We start from the raw sequence: 21,832 nt of genomic DNA, 5'->3' as shown, positions 1-21,832 counted from the left end.
TGGACGCACCAACCCTCCAGGCTAAAAATACCCTTGACATTTTTGAAGGCCTGTTAGGACTAGAGCTGCTCACCTGAAGGGAACAAATTTTTTGCAAATCGATGCAGGTGGTGCAGCAGTCACAGGCTGAGGGCGGCTGCCACGGTCATACCTTGGTCACACCCAATGAGCCAGCTTGTCTGCTTTCCCAACATCACTCCCTGACCATTAGCTCCTGGAGACTAGGGATCAGGGCTAGTTCATCTCCATGTGCCCTCACAGCCTAGCATATAGTAGGGGCCCAATAAACATTGAGTGATGTAAGTAGTTATGACAGGGACTCTGGAGCCAGATTACTTGGGTTCAAATTCTGGCTCTACTTCTTGCTGGATGACTGCTCTGCCTTCATTTCCTAATCTGCTAAATGGAGGCACTAAAGGCATCCAACACATAGAGTTATTAGGAGAAGCAAACAACTCACTACAGGTATAACTTCTAGAGTAGAGTGTGACATGGTAAGCATAATATGAGTTGCCCATTATTAGTATTAAAATCATTGTCATCATCTTTATTCTCATCAGGAATCTAGCTTCTCTACCTCTCCACTCTGTTTTTCCCTATGGTCTTTATTCTCAAGCATCTTCTCCCTCATGGTGGCAAAATGGCTGCCAAGTACTCCTGGAAGAGTCTTCCTGAAAGCTGACTCCTGGTACTGCCCTCAACCAGTGTGGATCCCACACTATCCCACAAAAGCCCTAGTCTAACGACAGCTTGTCTCTTCCTTCCAGCAGAAATTCTGGAGTGGTTTTCTTCAGCCTAGCTTTGAGCTTTGCTTTTTTCTGTTCCAATCTCTGGGGTCAGAGAGATAGGCTGTTCTTATTAGCCAGTCCTAGATCATGGGTTAATCTGGAAAGCAATCACTGTAGCCAGAAGGAAGCATGTTCTGACTGGTTAGGTCTGGCACCAATCATTGTCTAGGATAATAAAATGCTCTTATTGGTGGGCCTGGGTCACATGACCATCAGGAACCAATCATTGTATCTAGGGAGATAGAATGCTCTGATTGGCCAAGTCTAAGTCATGTGCCCATCTCTGAAGCCAAGGGTTGAAGTAGACTTCACCCAAGTGCTTGGTCATGGTAAAAAAGAGGGAGAGGTGCTATTCCAAGATGCTGGAATGGACAGAGGGCAGGTAGAAACAGCTGCCTCAGACCACAACCTCAAAGTGGAACAAAGCCCTTTGGCCCTTTTCCTCAGAATATCTCCCACTCGAGATTGTCCTAGATGGTGGAAGTTCCTGTTGTGGGTTAAGGACCCAGCGTTGCCATGAGCTGTGGTGTGGGTCTCAGATGCAGCTCAGATCCTGCATTCCTGTGGCTGTGGCTTAGGCCACTGGCTGAAGCTCCAATTTGACCTCTAGCCCAGAAACTTCCATATGTCACAGGCGCGGCCCTAAAATAAAGAAAAAAAAAAAAAAAAGATTGTCCTAGACGGTGGCTTTTACTAGACATGACAGCTCCAATGGTGTATGTGTGGCTACTCTGCACACACAATTAATGATTAAATATTAGACCTCTTGACTCTTAAAAGCCCTCCAGGCTTTCCTCCCAGGGGCCTCAGAAAATGCCCTCTGTTCCTCTTCCTCTGGCTTGTCCAAAGTAATAAATAGTATCCCTGTGGGCAGGTGTTTGCATTTTCTCTCTCTGGGTCTGTGTTTTGCTGCATCAGGTCACAAAAATGGATACTGAGCAAATTTTCCTCCATTTTTGTTGTTGTTGCATTTGCGGCATGCCAAAGTTTCCAGGCCAGGGATCAAACCTGCACCACAGCAGTGACCTGAGCTACAGCAGTGACAATACCAGATCCTTAACCACTAGGCCACCAGGGAATTGCAGACTTTCCTCCATCGTACTCTGCCTCTGGTCTCTTCTCTCCCTTTAGTCTCTCCTTCTGCCCACTGAGCAACTATTCACTTGGCAGGATTTGTAAATCAAGCCTCATTCATCACTAGAAGGGTCTCCCCAGCATGGAAAAGTTGCATTACATCTTAAAGGTGGAGGGAGAGTTGGCATAAGAAAGTTCAAAGAGAAGTAAGCCTACAGACGTCGGATGAAGCCTCTCAGCTTCTCAAATCAGGCGAGCAGTTGTCCTATTTGATTAGGATTAACAGATTTTCCAAAGATAACCTATTTTGGTTTTATGATTCTATCTCTCCAGGCAGTGTTTACAATATGTATTTGCAGAAACAGAATGTATGCCAGGAACGAGGCAAGGGCCCTTGCTGGTGCTCGCACAGTCTGTCATAAATATAATATTAGGATGACGCCTAAAATTAATGTGAATCATTTCCCAATAAATATAGTCAGTTAGTGAGGTGTTCCAGGACTGCTGATGGGAGATATATTTTGGTAAAATATGTTTTTTTATTGGTTGGGCACTGGGGGTAGGGGTGCGTGGAGGGCATAAATCTCCACGGAAGAAGTATCCTTTATGATTATTCAATTCTGCAGTAGCTCTAAAAGCCTAAAGTAGATTCATATTTACAGTTCCTGGAAGCACCTGTTTTTTTATATATTGGGGCAAGAATTAGCATCAGGGCCTCCTCGTGGAAATCATTGACTTACGGGTGGGTAGGTGAGAAGACCTCGTATTGAGGTACTTCATGGGACTGAATTAATTTCATTTGTACCCGGGTGTGGAGCAAAGGAAGCTGTGTGAAGCAGTCGGACGAGAAGGGGCTGCTAGGAAGGTGGGCCTGGCTGGGTCCATATCAGGAATCGGGGGCACACGGAGCAGTTATGGCAAAAAGGAAAAAGGGTGTGAGGCTGAAGCTGGTGACCTAAGAGGGACAGCTTCAGAGGGGGATGTCCCCCTGTCCCTAAGAGATTGGGCTAAGGTAAACACCATGCCTCAGCCCACCTGTCTGGCTCCTCTCAAAGCCTGGAGGTGGAGGAAGGAATCCTCACCATGTCATTTGATGTTAACTTCCCTGTGAACTTTATTTCAAGTTATCTTTTTTTTGCCTCCAAACAAAAGTGATACAGATCTGCAACCTGTTAGCCAAAAGTTTGAAGTCCAAGAGGCTCTGAAAATTGTGAGTTTTTATTGCTAACACATTGGGTGGCAAAACCTGATGTAAATGGATATGAAGCTATCTATAAACTTTATTCATCCCACTTTATGGGAACACTGATACCTTTCATGGTGGAATTACTAATGTGTCTGATTAGAGGGGGGCTGCCCCAGACTGCTGGGACTGTTAGATAAGGCGCAGGGACCTTGACGCCTTTCCCATCCCCAAACGGATTTCACGCCCAGAAACATACCTTCCTCAAGAGTCTTAGATAAGGGATGGTAGACTTGAACTAGCTGTAATTAAAAAAATTAAAAAAAAAAAGATGACATAATGTGGAAAGGGGACACCCTAAGGAAACAGAAAAGGCTTCCACTTAAAAAGTGGGCAGAACATAGAAATATTCACAGAAGAAAAAAATAACTGGCCAGCAAACTTGTAAATAATTCACTGCCCTCAAAACTGAAGGTGGTTGACTGAAACCATAGTACGCTTTATCTTTAAAAAAATTTTTTTTTTTCTTTTTACAGCCGCATCTGTGGCAAATAGACATTCTCAGGCTAGGGGTTGAATTGGAGCTACAGCTGCCGGCCTATGCCACAGCCACAGCCACAGCAACACTAGATCTGAGACAAATCTGCGACCTACACCGCAGCTCACAGTAACGCAGGATCTTTATCTCACAGGGATTGAACCTGCATCCTCACGGAGACTTCACTGGGTTCTTAACTCACTGAGCCACAGTGGGAACTCCTTAGGCTTTATCTTCAGCAAATGAAAAAGAGGGAGATTATCTGGTTTTGGTTGAAGATGTGTGGAAAGATATTCCCATCCGCACTAATGATGGGAGTTAATTTCAACTGTTTTGGAAGACAATTTGGCAGTGCTGATCCACATTTTAAAAGTTTATACCCTTTGGAGAAGCAGTTCTGCTTCTGGAAATTGATCTTGCAAGTAATTACGCTCACCTGTGCAAAGATATTCATTCAAGGATATTCGCTACACCATAGATATAACAGCAAAAAAGCCAGAAACAACCTAAATTTAGTGCTAAGTGTCCACAGTAGAGGATTGGTTAAATACACTGGGAGCATATAAGCAATGGAAGCAATTAAAACGAATGAAATAGATCCACACCAACTGATTTGAAAGGATGCCCATGATTCAGCACTCCATGGACAGAGCAAGCTGGGTGATTCTGCAATTTGCTTTCACTTTCTAAAAGCATTTATATGCACATTATATGTTCACCTGTGCAAAGAAAAACTTGGGGGAGAATATGCCCCCAAACTGTGCTTACACTCTAAGATATATATGGAGATCAGGGCTTGCTCTCGATTTTATACATTTAAATACATTTTATAATTAAAATGAATGTGTGCAGTAAAGGAAAGGAAGTAGAATTTCCCCATAATTCCATCCTCTTATCCAGAGATTAGTTTTGTTTAACATGTGCTGTTTCTCCCCATTCCTAGCAGCATGATTCATAGTAGCTGAAGCGCAGAAGCAAACCAGGTGTCCACCTATGGATGAATGATAAGCAAAATGTTGTGTAGCCATACAATGGAATATTATCCAGTCTGAAAAAGGAGGAAATTCTGACACATTCTCTAACATGAATGAACCTTGAGGACATTGTACTGAATGAAATGAGACAATTACAAACAGACAAATACTGTATGAGTCTATGCACCTGAGGTACTCAGCACAGTCATAGAGACAGAAAATAGAATGGTGGTCGCCAGGGGCTGGGAGGAAGGGGGTAATGGGGAGTTAATGCTTCATGGGTACAAAGTTTCAGTTTTACAGATGAAAAGAGTTCCTGAAATTAGAGATGCTCATACTAAGGGAAGTCAGTCAGAAAGAGAAAGACAAATACTATATGATATCACTTATATCTAGAATCTAATATGCGTCACAAATGAACCCTTCCACAGAAAAGAAAGGCATGGACTTTGGGAGCAGACTTGTGGTTGCCAAGGCGGAGGGGGAGGGAGTAAGATGGACTGGGAGTCTGGGGTTAATAGATGCAAACTATTGCATTTGAGTGGTAAGCAATAAGATTCTGCTGTGTAGCACAGGGAACTATATCTAGTCACTTGTGATGGAACATGATGGAGGATAATGTGAGAAAAAGAATGTATTATGTATTTGTGACTGGGTCACTTTGCTGAACAGTAGAAAATTGACAGAACACTAAGCCAACTATAATGGAAAAAATAAAAATCATTAAGACAAAAAATATAAAAAAAAGAAATTTAAACAAAATTTAAAGAAAAAATTAAAACTTAAAAAAAAATCCTTGTGAAAGATAAAAAAAGAGGAGAGTTCCTGAGATGGATGATAATGACAACACAACATTGGGAATGTATTTGATATCAGAACTGTAAACTTAAAAGTGGTTGAGACGGATGGGAGGGAGTGGGGTGGACTGGGAGTTTGGGATGGGTAGATGCAAACTATGACATTTAGAAAGGATAAGCAGTGAGGTCCTACTGTACAGCACAGGGAACTATATCCAGTCTCTTGGGATAGAACATGATGGAAGATGATGTAAGAAGGAGAATGTGTGTATATATATACACACACACACATATATATGACTGGGTCACTTTGCTGTACAGCAGAAACTGGCACAACATTGTAAATCAACTGTAATTTAAAAATGTAAATAAAAAGTGGTTGAGATGGTAAATTTTATTTTATGTATATTTTACCATAATAAAATTTTTCTTTTAGAATCTCTTCCACAAACGCATCTATATATTCACCCACCTGTGCATTTCTTTTCTACACACAAGAATGAGTTTGTGCCATTCAAATTCTTCTGCAATTTTCTCTTTCTTCCTCACACCACATCCTGGCCATCCTTCCATGTCAGTGCCCGTGGGTCTCCCTGCCTTGCCTACCCCCACGTGAAGGCATCTGTTTCACCAGCCACCCAGTGATGGACATCTGGGCTAGCTCCAACGTGGGAGCCTTATGTTTTGAAAGATTTCTGTCAATGAAACTGAATTTATTAAGTAATAATTAATTCGTTTCCCCATTTTTTATTCATCAAAGACACACAAACTGCAGACCAGGGCTTCCGATTAGCAGGAGGCTCCTGGAGCTGAGAGAATCCCAGCCAAGGGCAGAGAAAGGGGGCATCTGAGGGAACCTGGGTGACCTTATGGAAGACAAATGTGTGAATTCCCTTTGTGTGTCAGATTTTTGCTTTTTTAACCAGGAGCGAAGAAAGACCCCAAACAGGGGATGGATGGCAGGGGCATTGGGAGTGGAAAACTTTGGTGGAAGGGTTTTCAAGGCAAGGGGAACAGCAATTACAAGGCACAGAGGAAAGAGAGAAGATAGTTTAAACTTTCTGAGCCTCTGTTTCCTCATCTGTATGACAGGGGTAGTCTTTCCTGCCTCCTCACAGAGTTATTCTGAGGATTTGCATAGTGGCACATAGTAGGGCCTCAATAAATTAAAAAATTTGTAAATTTTTTTTTACAAAATTGTAAAAAAAAAAAAAAAACTAAACTAAAAATGAGGTCGAGCTTCAATTTGTACTATTTCAGCAAATATGCACCAAGCTCAGGGCGATGGCTGGGGATGAAGTGAGCAAGACTCAGTTGCTCCGCTCTAGGAGCTCAAGTCCAGGCTGTTTTGTGTGTGAGGAGAGAATAATATCTGTTGTTGTTCCAGAAATGGGACTAGGTGCTGGACAGGGCTGGCAAAATAGCTAGGAGAACGTAGGTTGGGGATTTTGATGGGTTGGGGGAGGGGAGGATGGGGAGTGAGTGCTTAATGGGTACAGGGGTTCATTTTGAGGGGGTAAAAATGCTTTAGAATTAGAGGTGAGAGTTGCACAACTCTGAATGTTCAAAGCCACTGACTCATACACTATATAATGGTAATCTTATGTTATATGAATTTCATGTCAATAAGACCAAAAATCAACTCAGGGCACTTAAGGGCAAATGCAGGGAATGTGAACCTCAACTATTGGGGATCAAATCCCTGTCTATCCATGGGAAGAGCAGCACCCCATGGAGGATATATGGAATGTGCACTTAGCCCGGATATTCTGGAAGTCAATCATATTGGTGGTGTATTCCTTCAGGGTGGCAGCTATGGGATGGGATTCAGGAATGGTGTGCACCAGGGGCTCTTATAGTAGGGGCTCCACTACTCAACGTTAGAGGGTTGATAATGGATGTTTCATGAGAGAAGAATTTCTTGGTCAGTTAAGTCTGGGCAACAGGGGATCAAAAAAGTTTCATACGTGCAGGAATTGTCAGAGCCTTTAATATCCTAAGGTTAATTTGGCTTTCCCAGAAAAGGATATAGGATTCAGTGATTCCTAAGCAGATGTGACCCTTTTTTCTCCGAGATCAAGATACAGACCGGGGGTTTTAGGAATCTCGCTTTGGGAATCATTGGATCACAACTTCATGTTAAAGTTTCCTTTTTTTACAATTGAGGGAATTGAGGGTACAGCCTAATCATTGACTAGATATGAATGTATCAATCGAATCACTGAGTGAACACTTATCAATGACTTACTGTGTTGATGCTGGGGAAGCAGCTTGGAAAAGACACAGTCCCTGCCCTCAAGGAGAACAGCAGCATCTAACAGAGAGAACTCTATCAATAATGACAACAGTAACAAGAATAGTAGGTATCATTTACTGGGCACTTACTATAAGCCAGGTGCTGTGCTAAGTGGATATTCAAACAGGCTTATTTAAGCATCTCATCAGAGAGATCAGTGTTATTCTTCTCATTTTACAGATGAATACACGAGGTTTAGAGGCATTAGACAACTCAGACAAGGGCACATAGCAAAGAGTGGCACAGTGGGGTTTTGAGTCAGACTCCCTGGATACTGAGGCCATAGACTCCATGCTGTGTGCTCTAAAGACTTCCTGGTCAAAGGAGAAAAGCAAAGGAGTTAGGCCTCAGGCCACCAAATGGGGAGGGGGTAGCAGGGATTCCTGGACACCTTCTCTGGGTGTGAGACGATGTGTTGGGAGCCTGGAAAGGGCTCTAGGGTGAGAAGGACAGGGGCTGGTGTGAGAGCTAGGGATAAGACAGAAACATCTATGAGGAAAGGAGAAATGGCTAGGAGTTATCCTGGCAGTGGGAAAGCTGGAGAAGGAAAGAGGGTGATGGAAAGGAGAAGGCAGGGATGCACAGTGGCAGGAAGGTGGACTGGAGAACTAGGAGAAATGGCCTCTTTGGCTCTTGCTCCAATTGACTGTTCAGCCTTGAATAGGTCACCTAACCTCTCTGGTTTAAACAGGTCTCAGCATCACTTGCCATTCTTTTTCTGTTTAGGGCCGCACCCGCAGCATTTGGAAGTTCCCAGGCTAGGGGTAGAATCAGAGCTACAGCTGCCAGCCTACACCACAGCCACAGCAATGTGGGATCCGAGCCGCAACTGTGACCTACACCAGAGCTCACGGCAACGCTGGATCTCCGACCCACTGCACGAGGGCAGGGATCTCACCCACCACTCTTATACTAATACTACGGTTATGAATCTGCTTCTTCCAAAAGATAGTCCCTTTCAAGAGCAAGGAGATGCTTCAATTCACCTTCTTGCTGCTGGTACCTGGCACAGTACCCAGCACAGTTTAGTGCTCCATAAATGTTTGCTGATTAAATGAGTGAATGAGTGAAAAGGAGGTGAAGCTGTAAAAGGAAGAGGTTGGGTGTGGTTGATTTAAGCTGGCACCAGAGTAGCAGCCCCTGAGACATATTTTCCCAGCTTTGCGCTAAACTACCTAAGAAGGCAGCAAGAATCCAAAACTCACAGCGCTGACACCCAAGACTGACAGGCGCTTGTTGCCAGAATCTGGGAGGAATTTCCATAAATACAAGGCAGATGGAGCTAGGCTGAGATAAAGCATCGGGAACCTGTTCAAGGGCACGCCTCCAGGGCAAAAGGAGGTCGGAAAATACTCACCCCCGCCTTCCCCACTTGCAACCCCCGACTCTGAGACCCACAGTATGTGCCAATCAGGAAATGGGGTGGTGAGAGGGGAGGGGGCAATTCTGTAGGCAAAGTACTCTTCCTCTTGCTGGCCTGTGCTTCTGCCATTTAGAGACTGAAGCTTCCAGAAGGCAATAGGTCAGGGGGGATGGAAGAGAGAGAAGAATATCAAAAGCATTTTGCATCCTGAGAAGAACAGCATCCAGGAACACTACAGGTGAGGGAGCAACAGAGACAGAGTGCTCGCTGGGCTAGTAGCTCTTAATACCCTCCCTTAGTTCCTTTTTTATTGTTGTTTTGCTTTTTAGGGCCACAGGTGTGGCATATGGAAGTTTCCCGGCTAGGGGTCTAATTGGAGCTACAGCTGCCACAGCAACACTGGATCTGAGTCGGTGACTTACACCACAGCTCACAGCAATGCCAAATCCTTAACTCACTGAGCAAGATCAGGGATCGAACCAAAGTCCTCATGGATACCAGTCAGGTTCATTCTAATGAGCCACAATGGTAATTCTGTGGGTTTTTTGTTTTTTGTTTTTTTAATGTTTGGCCACACCCACGGCATGTTGGAAGTTCCAGGACCAGGGATCGAACCAGAGCCCTTGCAAAGACAACGCAGTGGAGTTATATGGTATGCCACAGGGGAAGTCCCTCCCTTAGTCCTTTATACCCAGGGACCCATCATGCAGTGGGACAGAAGAGCATCCCTTCTGAATCAGATGAATGCCTGGTTGACACTCACCCTAGTTGCTATACTTGATCTCAGCCAAAAGGCTGAGAAGTGATCACCCTAGTTGCCATACAGAGAACCAGCCTTCCCTGACCAGGCACAGATGACAAAGTGGTGGGGTTTAGCCAGTACCTTAGTGGACCATGAGAGGTCCCAAGGACAGTTCTTACATACAACCTATTGCCTTGACTGCTCTTGTGTGTCCCCAGATACCGTATGTATTGTTAGAAATCAGATGCACATCTCTATGGAGCTCAGAAATAACACCTTGACATCCATGTCCACACCCGGGACAGGAAAAAAGGCACCATGAAGCCTCTAGACCACAGGTCCAGGCTCCAGGGCCTTTAGGGGCCCGCAGGAACTGTCTGAAGATAAAGAGGGTCAAGTGTAAGAGGGAGTTGAGGAGAACCGTGGAAATCAGCCCCTTGATGTCCAGTTTGCAGATGAGAAAACAAAGGCTCAGGGGGGGAGTGACCAGTGCCAGGTCTCAAAGTGATTTGGACCAGGGCAGCTGCTTCATTTTAAAAGCTTCCTCAGAGGAAACTGACAGCGTTGCCAGGTCAATCAAGAAGCTGGAGGGGTCTGTGTTTCTGGGGAGGTGGAGGTGGGAGCAGCCACTGGCGCCTCGGGTCCTGCCCCTCAGCCTCCTCAGTCTTACTCCATCGTTGTCCTTGGGTCATCCCTGCATTTCCTCTCCTTTCCCACTGGCCTGCGCTCCTCCCTCTCTCTTTGTCCCTTCCTCTCTCTCCCACTCAACAAGCTCTCAGCCAGTGCCTACCATGGGCACCTTGGGGCCCTGAGTGTGGCATAATTCTCTCATCTGGATGCTGGGTCACATCTCCTGCCGCAGCTTCTCCAGATCTGCAGAAATATGGTTTTACAACAAAGTACAATGAGTTTCTGCAAAGCTAATGATAATTACCCTCCAGCCACAATCACTCGAAATTAGCTGGAAAACTAACCCGGTCTTTGAACTTTGTCCCTCCTCAGTAATTTCGACTCTGAAATACCATCATTTATACTTAAGAAAGCGCTAGTGAGCAGGATGGGAGACATGGCCTTCTGCCAGGCTTGGAATAACAAAGCAGGCTCAGACAAGGCAGAGTCAGGCATCCGCCTTGTTCCTCTTTTCCTCCAGAGTTCATTCCTGACCCTAGTGATTCTAGGGACAGCTGGGGTTTCCTTCCTACACTGAGGCTGCAGGAGCTGGGAGCTCAGGTGAAGGCCCCATTCTGGGACCTTGGACCACACTTGTATTTACACTTTACACCCCAACTACAAACCCTCTGTGATGGTTAATTTGGGGCATCAACTTGAATGGTTAAGTATTATTTCTGGGTGTGTCTGTGAGGGTGCTTCCGGATGAGATTAGCATCTGAACTGGTGGCATCAACCAAGCAGATGGCTCCCCTCGAGTGTGGGTGGGCACCATCCAGTCCTTTGAGGGTCTGAATAGAGCAGAAAAGGCAGAGGAAGTAAGAATCCTTCCTTTGCTTCCTGCTTGAGTTGGGGCAACTCATTCCATCTTCTCCCTCCTTCCAACAGGGATTTAAACCGTTAGCTCCCTAGGTTTTCAGGCCTTCAGACTCAGACTGAGCTATGCCACCTGGCTTTCCTGGGCCTCCAGCCTGCAGTCAGCAGATCATGCGACTTCTTAGGCTTCACTATTATGAGACACCCACTTGCCACAATCAATCTCCTTTTATACACCTACCACTTCTATTTCTCTGGAGAACCCTGACTAATATAACCTCCTTCCTCCATTCTCTCACTCCCCTCCACTCAGTCCCCCCCACCCCCACCCCGTTAACCTCCTTGGGCAAAGTTGTAATGTGCTATTTGCCTTGGGATCAAATTAAGCCCAAAATTCTGGTTCCTTCCATTATTGTGTCATCCTGCTACAGGGGCAGGATCAAGAGTTCTAGGTTGGTTTGAGTCCTCCATGTCCTTTCTTGGTGAAAACCATCATTTTAATGATCTTTCCTTTAAGCATGTGCAAATTATTTTATGCTTTATGCAGCAGTCGAAACTATGCGAGACAGACAGTATGTTGAAAGAAAGAAGCCAGATACTGTATGAATTCACTTATGTGGAGGGTAAGAACAGGCAAAATGAATCAAGGTTAAAATCATGATCCCCCCTGATGACGTGGGTGTGTGTATTAATAAGCAAGGAACATGAGGGAACATTCTGGGATGCTAGCATGTTCTATATCTGGAGGTGAATGGTGGTTATATAGGCATATACCTTTGCTAACATTCATGGAATGGACACTTAAGATATGTGCTCTTTACATGCATTATACCCGCATCTAAAAAAAATACATGACGGGAATTCCCATTGTGGCACAGGGGAAACAAATCCGAATAGTAACCATGAGGTTGTGGGTTCAATCCCTGGCCTCGCTCAGTGGGTTAAGGATCCAGTGTTGTCATGAGCTGTGGTGTAGGTCGCAGACGCAGCTCGGATCCCATGTTGCCGTGGCTATGGCGTAGGCCAGCAGCTGTAGCTCTGATTCAAACTCTAGACTGGGAACCTCCGTGTGCCATGGGTATGGCCCTTAAAAAAAAAAAAAAGACAGCTAATCTCTTTCTAATGCAAGTTAGTGCTGAAATCTCTCTATTTTCTGCTGTCTTTTGTACCATTGGCTTTGCTTTTATTGGCAGAGAAGTGGTGTTCTATGCTCCTGCCAACTTATTTTTAAGGAACACTGTTAAGTTACTTTTATAGAGTGCCCTCCCCCATCGTGATATTACTCCCTCATTATAGCTCATGATCCAGAAGGGAAGCTAAGACTCATACTCAAGTAATAGTAATGGAGAGTCTCAGCGGGAAATGAGGGGGAGGGGTGAGAATCTCTAAGAATGAATATAAGAATGGAAAGAATGTTCTCAGCACAATTAGTACAATCTAGTTGGAACATAGGAAGGACAAATCGGGATTCCATAAGGCAGGAGTCAGACATGGAGGGCTAGGATGCCAAGCTACAGTTTGTTGTAATAGACAGTGGGGGAGCCACTAGGGTTTTTCTTTCTAGCAGAAGAGGAGCATGATCAAAACCACACTTCCCAAGAGAAATATGGGTTTGACCAAGACAAAGCAAAATCTAAGGGCTGAGAAACCAGTTAAGAAGATACTGCAATAGTTCAAGCAGCAAATAATAGGACTTGAGATAACACAACTAGGTGATGTCATAAATAACATCACCAATGGGTATAGAGGTAAAAGAAGAGAGAGGAGTTGATAAAAGGAGGACATAAAGGCATGGCAGTTGGGAACATGGGTTCTGGAGTGAGATCTCCTGTCTTGAATCCCAGTTCCCCCTACATACTAGTTGTTGATTTTCAGCAAGTTTCTTAACATCCCAAAGCTTCCATCTTCTTGCATTTGAATTGGTGATAATAAAAACACCTGTTGTATAGGATTAAATAAGATTAAGCCCATAAGGCACCATCATAACACCTGGAATTCAGTAGGTCCTCAATCTGACTTAGCACAATTATTTAATCATTATCATTATGCAAGTTAATATTAAGAATGCCTAAAATACAGCCAATAGAAGGAGAGTGAAGGGATGGGAAGGTGATGAATTCGGTTTTCTTTTAAGCAGAGGCTAAGAGGAAACACATGGTTTGCTATTTTCTCTTTTCTTTCTACTCCAAGACCAGTGACATCCCAGACAGAGGCCACTCCATTGGCCTGGATCCCAACAAGAGGATGACATGGAACAGAGCCACAACCTGACCATGATTTACATGTAACATGAGTGAGAAATAAACTGATGTTGTGAGCCATGGATATTTAGGAGATATTTGTTACTGCAGCATAATCCAGTCTCTCCTGACTGTTGTGGAGGACTAACGAATTGCCCAATGACCCCAATCTGTGATATCAACAAGATTAAAGGATAAAATTCCCATGGGTTCCTCCAGAGAGGCTTATAAATAAGACATGGCTCCAATCTTTTCCATCATAACAACAATCACAGCATCAGCACACACCAAGGAGGATAATTGGGGTGGAGTGGGTAGATGGTCTGTACCCAGTATTTTACTGTTAAGGGCAAATTTGCAGAGATTTGGAAAATTGGGTGCTGTGTAAACATATAGAACAAGTTTTCAGCTACAACACAGCTGAGCTCAAGGGAATGGGGTTTGATAGTTAGTGTCAGCATAATGAATTTTTTTTTAAAGGCTCCAGAATGTCTGCGAAACACTGTCAAGTTAAAAATTGTGCCTGTGGGTTTTTTTTTAAAGCAATTTCCCTAGCCACTCTGGCTAATAATATCTCATTTTGTTAACTCTGAAAGAAAGTCTTTTAAAAAATACTGTAACATGTCATTTCCCAGCTTAAACCCTTTCAATGACTTTGCATGGCCTTGACAATCAGGTTGAAACTCCTCAAATGACCTCCAAGTCCCTTCTTAACTGGGCCTTGCTGACCTGTCCAGCTCCATACCTGGACACTCTCCTCTCACAGGCTATGGTTCCACCACTCACAGGACTAAAAGCTATGCTCACTCTGCCTCTGAGCCTTTGCACTTGCTGTTCCCTGTCTGGAACATTCTCCCGACCATTATGGAAAAACGTAGTTCATGTGTAAGGCTCCAGCAAAGCAGATGCTCCAAATGTTTGAAATAATTTAAATGTTTATCCTTCTCTGAAAAAAATAAAACAAAACAAAACATGGACTACAAGATTTTTAGAGCCCCCTGGTACTTATTTTGCTGTTTAGTATTATTTTCCTTTTTTAGGGCAGCACTAGAGGCCTATGGAAGCTCCCAGGCTAGGGGTTGAATCAGAACTGCTGGTCTATAACACAGCCACGACAATGTGGGATCTGAGCTGTGTCTGCAACCTACACCACAGTTTGTGGCAACGCCAGATCCTTAGCCGACTGAGCAAGGCCAGGGATCGAACCTGCATCCTCATGGATACTAGTCAGGTTCTTAACCCACTGAGCCACAATGGAAACCCCTATTCAGTATTTTGTAATAACCTATAATGGAAAAGAATCTGAAAAAAGATATATGTGTGTGTGTGTGTGTGTGTGTGTGTGTGTGTGTGTGTGTGTGTGTGTGTGTAACTGAATCATTTTGCTGTATACCTGGAACATGGTAGATCAACCACACTTCAATAAAACAATAACAATTAAAATAACTTATAAAGCCAAACTTAAATGATGTCCAAACTTCCCATTATATATAGGTTCTTCCCAACTTCTTACAAAGATAAAGAGCACTGCCCTTAATAGCCTCACAGCTAAATCTTTGTATACATACTTTGATTATTTTCTAGCAGTAAATTCCTAGAAATAGAATTGCTTGGCCCAAATAAAAGGCCTTGCAGGCTTTTGATACTCTCTTAACCAGGCATATTTGGTTGTCAGAAATAGACACAAACTTGAACTAGCTCAAGTTAAAGGTGGTTTATTAAAAGGACATGGGCCTCAGGCAGGGTGAGAGCAGAACAACTTGAGGTTTCTCAGCAGCCACAGTGCATGGCCTTTCAGTCTTGTGCTCTCACTGATATGACTCCATCATCAACTCAATCAATCTTTGTTTCCACTTCATCCAAATTCTTAAAAAAGAGGGAATCAGCTTGGTGTAGCCTCAGCCTATGGAACTGGTTCTCCTGGGTCAGGGAGCTTCATGATCCAGAAAGGGCCTGTCTGGAGCCAGGTAGGAACAGGAAGCTCATCTGGGACTGATACCCTTCTATCACATGAAACGGATCTTAATAATTGTTTGAGATAGAAATGTGTCAGTAGAGGAAAAAATAGCTTCCTTTCCCTTTGTATATGGATGACCATTCTCAGAACATACATAAATCAGAATACTTTTGGTTGTGACAGCACCCGTTCAAATAGACATAAGCATGATAATTTGGAAGAGGGTTTGGATGAATCATTAGTACCAAGGTGTTAATAGTTTCATGTGATCAGAAGTTTAGGGCTAGATCTGCCATCAAACACAGTTGGATCCAAGAGGTCTACCATGTCAACAGTTAGACTCTCTTTCACCTTCTCTCTGCTTTCTTCCGGAATGAAGTCATTTGCAGGCCAACTCTCTCTAGGATAAAGTATGATGGCCCCCTGAAGTTCTTGGTTTATATCCCCAGCAGGGCACCCCCTTCCCATCAATTCCAGTCAAAGTCATGGAGTTTACATCTATTGGGCCAACATAATTGAACCAAGGCCAAGGTGCTGGGCAAGGAGAACCAACAAGTGTCACTACAGAAATATAGTAGGTTTTGGTTTTTCCTAGTAGACAAATGGGATGCTTTGTGAGCTTGTTGAAAGAAGCAGTGCTGCCCAATAGAACTTTCTGTAATGACGGAAATATTCTCTATCTCTGTCATCCGGTGGAGAAGCCCCTAGCCAATGCTGCTACTGAGCACTTGAAATGCAGCTAGTGGACTGAGCAATTGAATTTTTCATTGTAATTAATTGAAATTTAAATAGCCCCACGAAGTTGGCAGGGCTGTAACTGGATAACACAGAATAAAAGCCTGTTAAATTTTTCTGGTAGCACCGTATAGAAAAGCGAGGTCTTCAGTGCATTGTGACTTCAGAAAAAGAAACTCTCTTGCCCTCATCTGCTGGCCAGTGAACTTCCTGAGTCTCAGGGAGTTTTTCCACGAGAATGATGGGAGGTCTGCACGGCATGCATGGGGCCAGCAGTGAACTTGGCGCTTATAATGAAATAACTGAAACATCATTGTGACTGTAGAATCAAGGGTCTTCCCTCCTTATCTCCAAAGCGCCCATGTTTTACATGAAAAAGCGTTTCTAATTAATAGGCCAGCCCCTCTTGAGTTTGATAAAAACAGAGGAGAAAAGGATTTGATTAACCCACAATCTTTTCAATTTGGCGTGTTCTGCATGAGTGAAGTGTGTTTTCTGCAACAGAGCCAAGCCGGGCCCGTCCTGGTTTACCGTGATAACATTCTTCCCTTTGTGCAGCCCCAACTCACCCCCAGCCTGCGAGGAGAGGGTGGGGTGAAGAGATTCTTGGAGGTAATCGCCAGCACAGCCTGAGAGGGTAATCTGGATTCTCATACAGACGCTGGGCCACCCGAAGAAGGAAAAGATGACAAAGGCTTCCATTGTCCCCAAGCGAGAGAGTTCATTCTGTCTCGAGACCAAGGACGGGAGGTCTGGGCTGAGCGGTGATGGGAAGGACCGCGTAGAAGGGTGGGTGGGACACCCAAAGTCAAAAGCTCAGGGACGGGGATGGGGCAAGGAGGGGGAGAGTCCGCTGTAGAGGTGTCCAGCGCCATGTGCCATGTGACCCGGTATCGGTTGGTTCTCCCAGCTCTGGCTTGTACCAGAGGACGCCCTTGATGCCTTGGGGGGAAAGCAGGTCACAGAGCAGTGTGTGCTCTGAGTGAGGACCTGACTTCATTTTTCCCTTGGTCAATGTGGAGATGAGAAACTTCTTTCTCCTTCTCCTTGCTGAGGACGAGACAACAGGCTAGGTGGCAGATAACGTCCCTCTAGCTGGGTGTGTTGGCTTTAAAACAGGACTGCAAATTCTCAGACGGCTCTCACATTGAGGTGGGGGCTCTCTCTGTCCTATTCCCTTAAATCTGGATGGGCTGGTGATGACTTGGCCCCTGCAGCCTAGAGGAAGTAATGCCCTGTGACTTCCAAGGCTGGACATAAAAGGCCATCACCTGATTCACAGAACCCTCATGCTTGCAGGCTCAAGCTAGCATGTGAAGAAGTTACCCTGTTTGTTGTAGTTTGTTATGGTGGCCCTAAGAAACCAATACTTCTTCAGTCTTATTTTGTTGTTGTCAGAAGTTTTTTGGTCGTTCTTCTTCTTTTTTTTTTTTTTTTTTTTTTTTGTCTTTTTGCCTTTTCTGGGGCCGCTTCCACAGCATATAGAGGTTCCCAGGCTAGGGGTCTAATCGGAGCTATTGCTGTCTGCCTATGCCACAGCCACAGCAATGCCAGATCCAAGCCATGTCTGCAACCTACACCACAGCTCATGACAAGGCCGGATCCCTAACACACTGAGCAAAGCCAGGGATCGAACCTGCAACCTCGTGGTTTCTAGTTGGATTTGTTAACGACTGAGCCACGACGGGAACTCCTGGTCTTTCTTTTCCAATATTTTATTATGAAAAATTTCAAGCATACAGAAATGTACTCATGTACTCACCTCATGTCATTCTACCATTAACATTATATTGTGTTTGCTGCATTATAGGACTATCAACCTCTTCACCCTTCTATCCACCTATCAATCCATCCTTTTTTTTCAAAGTAAGTTGTAGGCATCTTACACTTCATCTTTCAACACTTCAACCTGAATATCATTAACTAGAGTTCAATACATGTTTTCTCTTTTTTGGATGAAGCTGAAATACAGTGAAATGCGCAAATCTTTTATATATCATTTCATGAGTTTTGGCAAATGTCTAAACCATGTAACCCAAACCTCTGTCAAGATACAGATCATCACCAAACCCAGAAAGTTTCCTTGCATCACTTCCCAGTCAATTCCCATACTTGATCCCCCAGGAGGTTCCTGCTGTCCCAGTTTCTCTTAATGTAGGTTAGTTTAGCATATTCTAGAACTTCAGCTATATGGAATCATACGACATGCTCTTCTGAGTAAGGCTTCTCTCCCAATACAGTGGTTTTTTGTTTGTTTGTTTTGTTTTTTTTAGGGCCGAACCCACAGCATATGGAGATTCCCAGGCTAGGGGTCTAATCGGAGCTGTAGCCGCCGGCCTACACCACAGCCACAGCAATGCAGAATCCGAGCCACATCTGTGACCTACACCACAGCTCATGGCAACACCGTATCCTTAACCCACTGAACAAGGTCAGGGGTCGAGCCTGCGTCCTCATGGATGCTAGTCAGATTCGTTAACAACTGAACCACGAGGGGAACTCCACAGTGTAGTGTTTTGACTGATTCCTATTTTAAGAAAGGTATACAAATTGGTCCAAGGTGTTTTAGCACCTTGTCCAGAAAAAAATGAATAATAAAGGACAAAGAGGAGTTCCCATTGTGGCTGAGCAGAAATAAATCCAACTAGGAACCATGAGGTTTCGGGTTCAATCCCTGGCCTCAATCAGTGAGTTAAGGCTCTGGCGTTGCCATGAACTGTGGTGTAGGTCACAGACACAGACAGCTCAGATCCTGCGTTGCTGTGGCTGTGGTGTAGGCTGGCAGCTGTAACTCTGATTAGACCCCTAGCCTGGGAACCTCCACATGCCTGGAGTGTAGCCCTAAAAAGCAAAAAAAAAAAAAAAAAAAAAAAAAGAATAAAGACATGAAACAATGAATAGTGTGAATAGTAATATGTATCCTATCTGCTTGGTGCCAGGCAATGTACCGGGTGCTTCAGAGATAATGGTGAATAAAGCACAGTCCTGTCCTCAAGAAGTTCATGGAAAGAAAGAAGAGTCAAAATTAAGTATAATTTTGAGTAACAAAGATAAGAGCAGAGGAAGGGAGCAAAGGAAATAGAAGCTTCTCAAACTCAGTTCCAGCAGTATTGTTGTTCACTTGATATTTTTCTTTAAACCTATTCCTTCTATTTTACTAAGGTATTTCTGAAGTCACAGTGCCCCTACTAATTTGGTCAGGCATGCAATGTATCCAGCCAGAAATGAGTTTTCAGACTCCCACGGAGCTAGGAGTGGTGGGGGAACTTAGTTCAGGCTAATAAAATAAATGTAGGCAGAAGTCTGTTGGGTAGAGTTCCCAGAAAACTATTTGCTTTCCTAATTCAAAAATTGATTCTAATAATGATGGCAGTGGTGGTGGTTATGGTGATGATGGTAGATAGACTCAGCTGGTACAGCCTTTTCCCTCCTGCCTTTCCCTTCTTCCTGTCTGGAAGGAGGATGCAATGCCTGGGGTAGAGCAATCATTTTGAGGCCATGAGGATAAAAGCCCCCATGCCAAGGAAGAAAGCAGGAAGTTAGAAGGAGGCTGGATCTTTCACAATATCCTTGGATAGCTGCACCAGCATTGGACTGCTGATGTCCAAAAATCTGGATAATTGAAAAAATTTAACCCCTTAATTATTTAAACCACCGTTGGTTGAGTTTTCAGTTATTTGAATTCAAACACATGCCCAAAGAATACCTTTGAGTTTGATGGACTCTTATATTTTCCCCCTAGTTCAATTCAAGTAAATATGCAACTATTCAAATAAAACTGCTTTGGGGTACCATCTGAAATTGACTCGTATAAACCAGAGGAAGGTGACATTTTTAGAAATTCTGATTTAGTAGGGTCATTAGTTTTATTGAGCATTTCAAAATTTACTAGACTTTTTTCCCCATGATTCTTTTATTTAATCTGCACTACAATCCCATGAGGTTGACGAGACATATTACTGTCCACTTGCTATAAATGAGGGGATGCATGGGGCCAAGAGGTGTTAGTGACTTGCCAAAGATCTCATAGCTGGTGAGTGGGGCAGCCAGAAGAATCTCACAATATTAATGTCACAAATGTTGATTAAGCATGAGGTGCCAGGGACTGTGGATACAATGGAGAATAAGAGGGAGAAACACAGTCTCTGCTCTCATGGAATAACAGGGAGGACAAACCCTGAAACAAGGGATGGCAACTGCATATGAAAAAAGGTAGAGAGGAAATCTAGAGGTCTGAGAAAGCATGAAAGAGCATCTCTGTCTTAATTTGGTTCCCCCAAAGCAGATCACATCTTAGAGTTGCCTCTCTTGGGTGAGAAGCTGGAGTATTTATTTACCTCCTCTCCCTTGTTGGCTGGGAATAGCTCCTAGGGGAATCAACTCCCCAGATATGGGACAAAGCCCCCAGGCAGGCATTTGGAAGAAACTCATCTTAGACCAAACTGTTTACAGATGACTCCAGTGTGGACTGAGGAGATCCTGTACAGGCAATGACTGTCAGGTACATGATCTAGTGAAGGAAGCGATGCAAAATGGAACCTCTCTTTTGCTACATAATGCTGTAATTGGATATGAGACAGTCTGTAAGACAGGAAAACGCCTAAATATCTTGACATCTGACCTGCTGGCTCATTCACAAGGCTGGCCCCAGGCTGACCCAAAATCCCATAGTGAGGCCTGGGGTTGAAGCAAGATCAAAAAACACTCCCTTCCAGAAATCTTCGCAGGAACCCAGCCTCCCATGAAGGACCAGGGAACCAGCAGCCGGTTTCCAACTTCTCCTGGGCTTCCTGCGGTGTGTGCTTCTGTCCTCGCTGACACGCCGAATGTTCTCCCCCAAATTATTTCTGAGTTCTCCTGGCAGCAGCTCTGCCTCCCCCGCCTCCCCTCCCCACTCCCTTTGGCAGATCTGTGTTATAAAATAAGAGGCTCGGGATTATGTCTGTCTGACAACTGAAGAATGAGCAACGGAGCAGATGCAAAGTCTTACAAATCCCGTGAATTATACATGGCCATCTGCAGCCTCGAGCCGTCCAGGATTTCCACCCCACACCACGGCGTTCCATATGGAGTCATATGTTTTTAGTACCGGAGCCATGCTGTCAACGTCCAGCAATCCGTCATGTGGCACATGTGTGATGCAAGCGCCCAAATAAATGCTATCAGGCCCAGGAGTGCTGAGCAGAGGAGCGCGGTGGCCCCCACTGCCTTGTCTTCTCAAGAGGGCGGTTGCTTGTATAGTTTTTCAAAATTTTAACAAAGCACTAAACAAATGCTAAATCACTTTTCTATCACCAGAAAAGCAAACCTCCTATCTTCCACCTCCAAAATGGAGGAAGAAAGCCCTGATTTTAAAATAAAATGTCAAAAGTCACTAGGTTTGAGTTTCACACTGGTAGATTTCAACAGGTCTTTTGGGACGGGGTCCTGGCTCCCACCGCCTTCTTTAGGAGACCTGAGCTCCTCCCCAGTAGCAGGTCTGGGGTCACGTGACTTCACCCCAGCCAGAGCTGATTGGCCCAGGGTGGGGCTCCTTGGAGTGGCCAGGCCAATCATATTCTCTCATATGATGATCTCTTTGCCAATCCCCTGTTGTCAGTTTCTTTCCATCCTGAGCTACACTTTTGTCCCCAGTCTAAACTCCCCTTTTTGCCCAAGGG

At 44.4% G+C, this 21,832-nt stretch overlaps 1 protein-coding gene across 3 annotated transcripts in view; it reads right to left on the bottom strand.

Moving 5' to 3' along the window:
* Window positions 1-21,832, bottom strand: part of CCDC63 (coiled-coil domain containing 63) — a 168,004-nt gene that overhangs the window by 23,665 nt on the left and 122,507 nt on the right. The window lies entirely within an intron of this gene.

The sequence above is a fragment of the Sus scrofa genome, chromosome 14 (assembly GCF_054392235.1).
Source record: "Sus scrofa isolate SSC_HxYL_T2T_F1_AM1 chromosome 14, Sscrofa_HxYL_maternal_Yorkshire_Landrace_v2.0, whole genome shotgun sequence".
Taxonomy (NCBI): Eukaryota; Metazoa; Chordata; class Mammalia; order Artiodactyla; family Suidae; genus Sus; species Sus scrofa.
This window is presented reverse-complemented; position numbering and strand designations above follow the sequence as displayed.